The sequence below is a fragment of the Gambusia affinis genome, linkage group LG12, assembly GCF_019740435.1.
Source record: "Gambusia affinis linkage group LG12, SWU_Gaff_1.0, whole genome shotgun sequence".
Classification (NCBI taxonomy): Eukaryota; Metazoa; Chordata; class Actinopteri; order Cyprinodontiformes; family Poeciliidae; genus Gambusia; species Gambusia affinis.
Window position 1 is genome coordinate 12,497,285 of NC_057879.1, and position 8,895 is coordinate 12,506,179.

The 8,895-nt window shown below is 39.8% G+C and overlaps 1 protein-coding gene across 13 annotated transcripts in view; it reads right to left on the reverse strand.

Annotated features, from left to right (window-relative positions):
• Nucleotides 1–6,416, reverse strand: part of LOC122841312 (muscleblind-like protein 1) — a 29,982-nt gene extending 23,566 nt beyond the window's left edge. For all 13 annotated transcript variants that reach the window (XM_044134550.1, XM_044134548.1, XM_044134547.1 and 10 more), the window contains exon 1: nt 6,358–6,416. The gene's annotated coding sequence lies outside the window, so the exon portion shown is untranslated. The remainder of the gene's footprint in view (nt 1–6,357) is intronic.
• Nucleotides 6,417–8,895: the final 2,479 nt, after the last annotated feature.

Here is an 8,895-nt window from a genome sequence, read left to right on the forward strand (position 1 = left end):
AAAAACACCTTCATAGCTTGGAAATTATGCATATATGGTAACTGTTACTGCTGCTTGTGTCTGAGGTGGTAAAACATTTAAAACCGTCAACCAATCAGCATGTTACTGCATGCTATAAAAAAACTTACTATGGCTGGTTAAGAACGCAACAATAAACTAGACTTTGCCTTCCTCACTCGAGAGTGTGTTGAATCCAGATTCCAGAAAACAGTAAGATAAAAAAGGAAAGAAATATATGCAGAGACAATAGAAACGGGAGCTTAGTTGTGCTGCGGTGGCCAGAAGTGGTCTCTTAAACAAAATTCAGCAGGACCTCATAAAGCCTCGTAAAACCTTCAGCCGGCTTTGGTTTTATGTGTAAATGTGGCAAAAACGGATTTAGGGATGAACAAACAGGCTAAGCAGGTGCGACTTTCGACACCCTTTCATGGAGCAAATGTGGACGGCTTACGGGGTCCAAAAGAAGACAAATTTCTCAAGCTTGAACAAAGAGAACGACAACTCATCAAAAAGGATTCTCATGGACATCTACCTTTTGAAGAGAGATTTATAGAAATAAATATGCTGGTGCAAAACAAACCTAAAAGTGTTAGAAATGTATAAAATCAGGGGCATATTTTATCCCCTGCATTATTTTATGCTCACATTTATGCACTGATCAGGTTATTATTCTCTAATCGTCAAAGATAAACCTCAACGGTCCAGAGGGCTTTCTGAGATTGTCTGGTGTGTCTTCTTGCTGAGCTGAAGAGCCAGAAGCAGGGCTTGTAGTAAAGTGATTATTGTATCAGTGGCGTTATAATGGGCCCAGTGTGACAGAGAGACAGCGACGACTGACACTGAAAAGAAAAGACTGTTGTCGCTGATCTTCCGTCACATAAGCTCACAGACAAGATGCAAAGCCATGCTGATGTGACAAGGATGCACACACGCCATAAAACCAGCAACGCAAAGAATAGCGCTGTGTGGTTTAGTCTGTGTGTGCGTGGGTGGGTGGGTGTGTGTGTGTGTGTGTGTGTGTGTGTGGAGGCAGCAAACAGAAATCCAACCCAGTTTGAAACTGAGAAGATGTTAGTATATTTCAGTAAATATGAGAACAAGAAGACTTATAAGAGCTAACCTACTAAAAAAATGATGACACTTTTATCTAATTTGATAACATTCTTCAAGCAGAAGAGGAAGGAAGAGAGTGAGACAAAAAGCACAGCAATAAGAGCCATTTCCTTCATGTAAAAGCCGGATCTTCTGGATGGCTTAAATCAAATTAAATGAAAAAGCAAAATCATTAATTCTGAATGCACTCTCAGTTGTTCCATTAATTAAGCTGAAGATTCCCTGTGTTAACAGCTAATGCATCCAGAAAGCACAGTCTGAATTGCAAGCTTACATCAGCCTTCAGACTAAAGTTTAACACCATTCAACTCAATACAACTCGCTGATTGTATGACAAAGGCCTCCTCCTGAGAACACGTCTCGTAGGTAGTTTTTATTCTAAATGTTTCCCTCAGGAAATACAAAATAAATTGACTCAATTCAATATTTTAACCCATTTGCCATCTGAACCAACTATGCAATCAATAAGGAACACAGCTGTTCCAGCATAAAAACTGTATCCCTGCACATGGTCGTGTACGGTTTGGCTGTCAACGCAGTAAACAGTCTCTGACAGCAGTTTCAAACACACAATACGCCCTCAAACTCATAACCTTCTGCTTTTCACACACAGATAATAGAGAGAGAGGGGGACTGCAGCGAGATCTGTTAGAACTAGTAACAGATCATATTTCCCCATCATGTGTCTGGAAATCATCACATCAACTGTGGTAACCTTGTCAATGCATTAAGCAGTCGCTACTATGACGCTCCTATCAGAAAGGCTGTGCAAGAATGAAGATGTGTGGTATTGATTTGACTACAAATAGACTTTCTAATGTTTAAGAAGGCAAATCTGGTGAAAATCTAAATCCATGCAATGTTTTTGTCTTTGTGTCATGAGCAGTTTCCTTAATCATTACTTTTTCTTGCTGTATCAATCGACTTTGACTTATCTTTCCATTTTATTGATTCATATAACTTTGCTGCCAACCCCTGCTGCACCAGCAGACTTTATGTTGTTGGTAACCCTGGTAAACGCTAAATATTTTTGGAAAATTCCAGTTTTATTTTGAGTTCATGTAAAAAAAAAAAATCCATACGACAATTAATAAAATAAGATAAACGGGAGTTATATCTATATCGTTTTAATTAGCATTGTCTTCTGGTAGTGCAAATGTATGTTTATTTATTAGTAAGTTTATGGCTGAAAGAAAATAGCTTTTCAACCAAATACTATCTGTCAAATTGATGATAAAAAATGTTAAAATAAATTGAACTATGACAAGATTTGATATAAACCTAATTTTTTTCTTGCCACCATTTATAAAAGACGATAGCAGGATAGCAACAAAGTGCAATATTTACTGAAAACTGCAGCACAGCTTCGCCATTTTAATTCAATAAATTGCATACTTACTTAGAACTTTCTAAACATCTTAACAGTGTTGCTGTAGTTTGCATTAGCTTGGCTTTTTCTCACAAAAAAAAACAACAACAAAAAACAAACAAGAATGGATTTTTAAAATCTATTTTAAAAAACATGTTATCTATGTCTTTATTTTTATTTTCTTTTTACTCAGGTGCTCAACAGCATCAGGCAAATTCACTCAAATTCACGGGTCTTTCAGATGGTTCTTTTGTGTTAATTCCAAATTTCTTTAAAGAAACGTTTTCAAAGTCACAGTGAGCTCCAGAATTTTCTTAGCAGAAAATGCCCCAGGAAGAAAAATGCATAATCTATCCAGTTGCTTATTGCTTGGACTGCAGATGAAATTATTAAAATAGAATTTTGACTTAGAACAATGCAGAAGTGCACAGACGTCAGCTGAAACACAAACGAAGCATATGCATGCACAAGTATTTGACCTCTCTTTCACAAAACTAAGTGACCACGGTGGGCGTGTCAGTTAGACAGGGAACAAAGTCTGTCATGCATCAATGCGTATTCAAACCGTTGTGCATGGTGGATTTTAACCTCTCCTTTTAGTGGCTGCAAAAAGGACGTACAAACAAAACGAGCTGCTAATGCTAATGAGCTAATATCACAGACTTATTGTCACTCCACACCGCAAAACACTTGCCACACAGGTTTTTGTGTGCAAATATGTAGATATGTATGTGTTTGAGGGTACTGAGGTAACAAGATGTTTGTGAGGGATAACGTGAGCCGTGCTCTAGATGGGTATGAGGAGAAGAGGAGAAAAAAAAAACCCGAACTGAGTGGGGATATCAAGAAGAAGAAGGAGCCCGTCAAGTATGAAAACAAGCAACAACAAGTTCAATCATAGCTGAGATTGGGATGAGTAATGGCATACTCAATTTAATTTTAACTAATGAGGCATCCATTCCCTTTCATGATTGTGAAGATATGATTACAGAAAAAAAAGAAGAAAAAAAAACGAGGCTTCCTTCACAGCAATAACATGAAGCATCTACTTTAAGCTCTCTGTCTATACAGGATAAGGCATATGGCTTCTTCCAGTTTTAACTACGAGCATGTTGTTTACACAGATCCCAAATCAGCATATTCTGCCCACCCAATCTGATCAGTCGGTTATTCATCAACTAACAAAGTTACAAAGCCAAATTAAAATCCAGGAGTCCAGGTTGCCATTATCCCTCTCTAAATATTTACCCAGTTTCAACATAGCTGAGCTTTCCGTGCAGCACCAACCAGAGAGAGGGCTGTGCTCTGGGGTTAAGGCCAAGTCTAAGGCCAGAAGAACACAGGCACAGACACACGCATGTATATCTGCATGCTCAAATGCTGTGGCATGTTTGACGGAGGACGCTGCATGATCCAAATGCAATGACAAGCATGTTGCCATGAAAAATTACAACTTTTTTTTATGCCTGTGCAAGGGAACGACTGCGTGTGCCGAATGTGTGCGTTATCTCTGTGCATGCCTGCGTGCACGTACAACACATGAAACGCAGGCTAAAAAGAGATAGAGAGTGGATGTTGGGGAAATGACTCGGTTTGGGTGTGACCTGCTCAGCAATGCACTGGTGATCATGTGAGACCTGTTCTAATTATATACTTCTCAAGAAGAAGGTCGATCTGCTCTCATGGGCCAGGAGCTTGTGCACATGTCCAAAAGGATGCACTGATGTGAGTGCGAGACAAGTAAAGGAGAGCAATATGGCCTGTTGTAACAGCGCTCATTGGAGAGTTTGTCCTATTTCAACAGTAAATTAAAGTAGGACAACTCACTCTGTCAGTGAATGTGTTCATGGGTCCGTGCGACAGAAAACCCGATGCGGTGCAATGCAGATGTGTCTGTGCATTTTTGTTTTAGAAGTTTGAATAATCAACAGGCTTCATTTCATATTTGTTATTGTTTTTTTTATGGGGTTTTTCAAAAATCATTTTTGCTCAATCAGCTTTTTTTCCTACAGCGTTCTTTTTTTATAGACCTGCTCTGGTTTTTCCAGGAAAAAAATGGGACAAACGGTTAAAAAAAAAAAAAAAGAGCAAGACAAGTCCCACTGAAAACTAGTTTAAACAAATACATTAGTCCATTCTGGAATGTTCAATCAGGCACATAACAGCCGCTTATTTCCAATTATGATTTGTACTTCAAAATAGACGAGAATATGTGACCTCAAAATGTGACCTCAAAATAATCAGAAATTAACTGTCAGGTTTTTGCACTAATTATATTTCACCAGATTAATTTCAGATTTTTTTTGTCCTAACAACCTTTTACTTAGCGATGCATTGAACAGGCTTTTTCCTACCCAGGACTGGGTTCCAATTTTCTATGACGTTTGACCTTTTAATACCCCACGAACTACATCAAATTTTAGAAAAAATTTTCTAAGTTACCTAAAAGGCGATTGTTTTCTTTTCAATCCAAAAGAAAATGAAGGAATTTCAGCTTCAAGTCTGGAGCACTATTACTTCCAGTCAGAATAAACATGCTGGTCGAATTAAAACATCGTTTTAAACCGTGGTATACCGGCATCTATAATTTAATGACCAACTATGAGTAAAAAGTTTGTTAACATAGATGTGATGTGTTTAGAGACTAAAAATGGCAAAAGTTCTTTGTTTTGACTCATTTTAGGATTGGCTCAGAACTATTCATAAGAGAAAATTGTCTGATTGATTGGTGCTGCTACAGTTTTACCCACACTGTGTGTTTCTGGTAACACAAGAGCATCTCTGCAGCCATGTAGGAGACGGAAATAAACACTTTTTTTTTGTAGAATCGTGCTTTTCTTTACTTGACCCATGAGGAAGGTTACAAATTGATGCAGGCAGTTAACAGTGGTGTGACAGATTGTCAGCACAACAAATTTTCAAAAGATCCACTGAAAAAGAATTTTGCCAATCATGCTGAGAGGTGAACTGTGAATAAACTTGAGCACAATTCTGCTTCTGCCTTCTGATTATCAAAATCTTGTTATAAACTCGTAGTTCGAAACAACTCAGTCTCATTTTAATCCTAACTTGATCTAAAGTCTCTTTAGAGATAATAATAAAAAAAAAAGTTAAGTAAAGCACAAACATATAAACCATTATCTTGTTCTCTAGGTTTTGGGTTTAAAATAATCTCTCAATTGAGATCTTGAGCTCCGTCTGATAGACCGCCTATGACAGAAGGACTAAGAAAAAAAGGTGTTTACTTTTGTTTTGCTACCAGTTGGGAAATGATTGCATACGGTTTTCCAAAACTGCCTCCAACTGTGCTCAAAAAGATGAACATGCAGGATGAAATACTCGCACCAACCCCATGTGGCCGCCCTTTGTTCTTTACACAGGAAGTGGCTTGAATGATGCTATCGCTTCAGTCATTTTAGATACCTAGATGTGAAATACTAACGGCAGCCATACAGAATTACATGGCAGCCTGTTAGGGTTTATTTCCCTTTTAGCAAAATGTTGGCAATGTTTTTATTTCCAGTGGGATGTAACATTTATAAAAATTCAAGCCACGGTGTTGATGTAGTGTAATCAGATAGCCCATCTACAGAGGGCTATCTACAGAGGGCTTGTTCCGTAAAGTTCTATTACCATTATTGCTTTTAAAAAAAAAAGCCAGTTTAATTCCTCAAAAAGATTTACCTTCCTTGTCCTCTTTATTACAGTTGACTCTCATGACCAGAAAGGGGTAGGGCAAAAAAAGAGGACAGGAAATGACCTGATGCTAGTCATGCTATTTCCAGTTTTTAGCTCTACATAGTTCCTCAACAGCTTTTCAGCCACTAATCTGTAATCTGTCTCACTGGCTGAGACATGGCTTATGTTTTTCTTACCTTGAGGGAGTCGAAGCAAGCAATCACCCGTCCGTTGTCCACCTGGCAGCTCTTGGCCGGATAGTGTGAGCCACTTTGTGTCACGGATGTGTGCTATGTTCATGGCCATGGCAAAGCACAGGCAAAAGGTGTTCCTAGCAAAGATACGTTCAAGTGCGGATAAAGTACTTCTAGTGTTTTAATCCACAATTGTCCTGCTTTGTTTTAAATGTCTTCCTTGGTATTGTTGCTGCTTGTGATAAGTTGAAATGAAACATTCAAAGAAGTACGCCTTGGTGAAATGCTGCAGGACAGTGTTTGCTGTGGACGTTAATGAGTCATATTCCCGATGCAAACAGCATCTGGCAAAAGGTCCGATATCCAGGAGACGTTTTAGCCTACCAACTTGTTCCTCCTCACTGTTCGTGTGTATTGCTTACTCTCTCATGCAACATCCAAAAGAGAGAGCCCTCCGGTTGGGTGCAGTGAAGCAGGCAACAAAGGTGACAATCTGAATAGTCTGCTTCAGGAAGGTTAAGGACACTGAGGACTGAACAGAGGCCTTAAGGGGCTGAAGGCGATGGTGAAAGGCAAGGTGGGTGAAATGCTGTTTGTGGGGCCTGGTGTTGCAGTGGTAAGGCTGGTCAGCTGGTGGTGAGCAGCGAGGGTCGTCTGGTGAGTAGGGCTGATGTTGGAGTGGATGCTGATGGTGGAGCAACGGGGAAGGGTGTGGTCGTTGTCCCTTTACTCTTAAAACTGTGGCAGCAAGCGAGCGAGCGAGGGGAGAAGGGGGATGGAGTTTCAGCTGTAGAAGCAGGTCAAAGCTGCAGCAGACATCAGGGAAGGCACTTCCTCTGAGGAGAGAGGGGGAAAGAGACAGACAGATTAGTCTAATAATGTATGCTAAATAAAAATTGATTGTTCCTCTCTCTTGTAGCTTTCAGAGGAGTTTCTAATCTGCTGCACCTTTTAACTCATGCTGCTGCAACACTATCCAGCTGTGGGAATGAAGAAACTGTAAAAATGTCAGAAATGCAGCAATGTCAGCTAAAAACAAAAACAACATTCACCATAGCCTGTGTACTAAAAATGCACACATGCTCATCGTGCCACCGCACTCATACTCACACACAGAACAAGAACAACAACAACACAAAAAAAAACCTGCAGAAAGCAGCTATTCACAAATTCTGCGTCTTCTGATCGACACGGTAAAATCAGATCAGATCGGATCCAGTGTCGCCTACAGTCTCATCAAGCAAAGGTCGGTCAGTCAGTAAAGTGGTTTAGGAAAGAAAAAGAAAGGGAAGAGTGAAAGCAGGGAGGGAAGTTGAGGCAGGGCATGAGGGAGAAGAGTTTAGTCATTTCCTTTCTTGTAAAGTCTTGTGAGAGTGGGGACCAATGAGAACGAGCGGAGTTGCAGCAACATTCTGGGCTAAGGGCCAGGTGAGAGCAAGAGGGGGAGGAGCAGACAGGAGGCTGACCTGACTGCTGCTGGAGAAAAACACAGACGCAGAGCGAAAATTATCACTTTGTTTATTATTTATAAAACCCCTGGTTCTCTCATAAACAGGTGATCAGTCACGCTGCCGCACAACACATTATTCTTACAGGGCCAACATCAGGCAGGATGCTTTTTAAAAGTTTAAAAAAGATGAAGGCTTATTTTCTCAACTATGGTTCTCTTTTCCAGGCAGTGTTTATTTATTTTTATTTTTTTAGTGCACCAATTTGCTCGACATTTACATGATTGGGCTCCCAGGGGCCCATATTGCTCTTATCACACCGGCAGCCTGAGTCACCACACCCTCTGTGCAAAGAAATCGCATTTCCCAGAAAAGTATATGCACCTTCAGTAACACAACTGACCCCTGCTAAGTTAACAACATCACAACATGCTATATCAGAGCGGTGCAGAGGCTCAGAGCAACAGAGACAACATGTTAGCACACCGAGAGAAGCAGAAGAGAAATTATACCTCTTTACCTTGGATGACCTTGAGGAAGTATTGTTGCTAGAAATGACCTTTGGAGCTGAACCATAATGGTAAACAAATGCTGCAACTTCTTCAATTGTCTAGGTGCATATACAAATTCACTCCATAAATAATATGGCTACCATACAGGGCTGTAGATAGGAGATTCTAGTAATTTTAACAATTCTTTAAATGAATTATTTCAATATCTTATCAACTATTTGTTTGACTGGTGCCTGGTATCACATATTTGCTCGACATTTACAGTTCATTTTTTGCTCTTATCCAGCCTGTCACCACACCCTCTGTGCAAAAGAAACTCCTAGAAAAGTATATGCACCATTTCATCACACCTGCTAAGTTAAGTTACAAAATCAGAGAACATCTGTCTTAATCAGTTTCCATGGTTTCTGTTTGAGTCAGGCAAGTGGATATCTGTGACAATGCAGTATAAGGTAATGTGCTAGCGGGATAATGAGCTCTCCTTATGATCCATCATGTCCAGACGTAGGCATTCTTGCCCTATTGATTTCCTCATCTCAGTGGCCTTTCCTGTCAGTATTTCCATATAATTCCACTTTAAC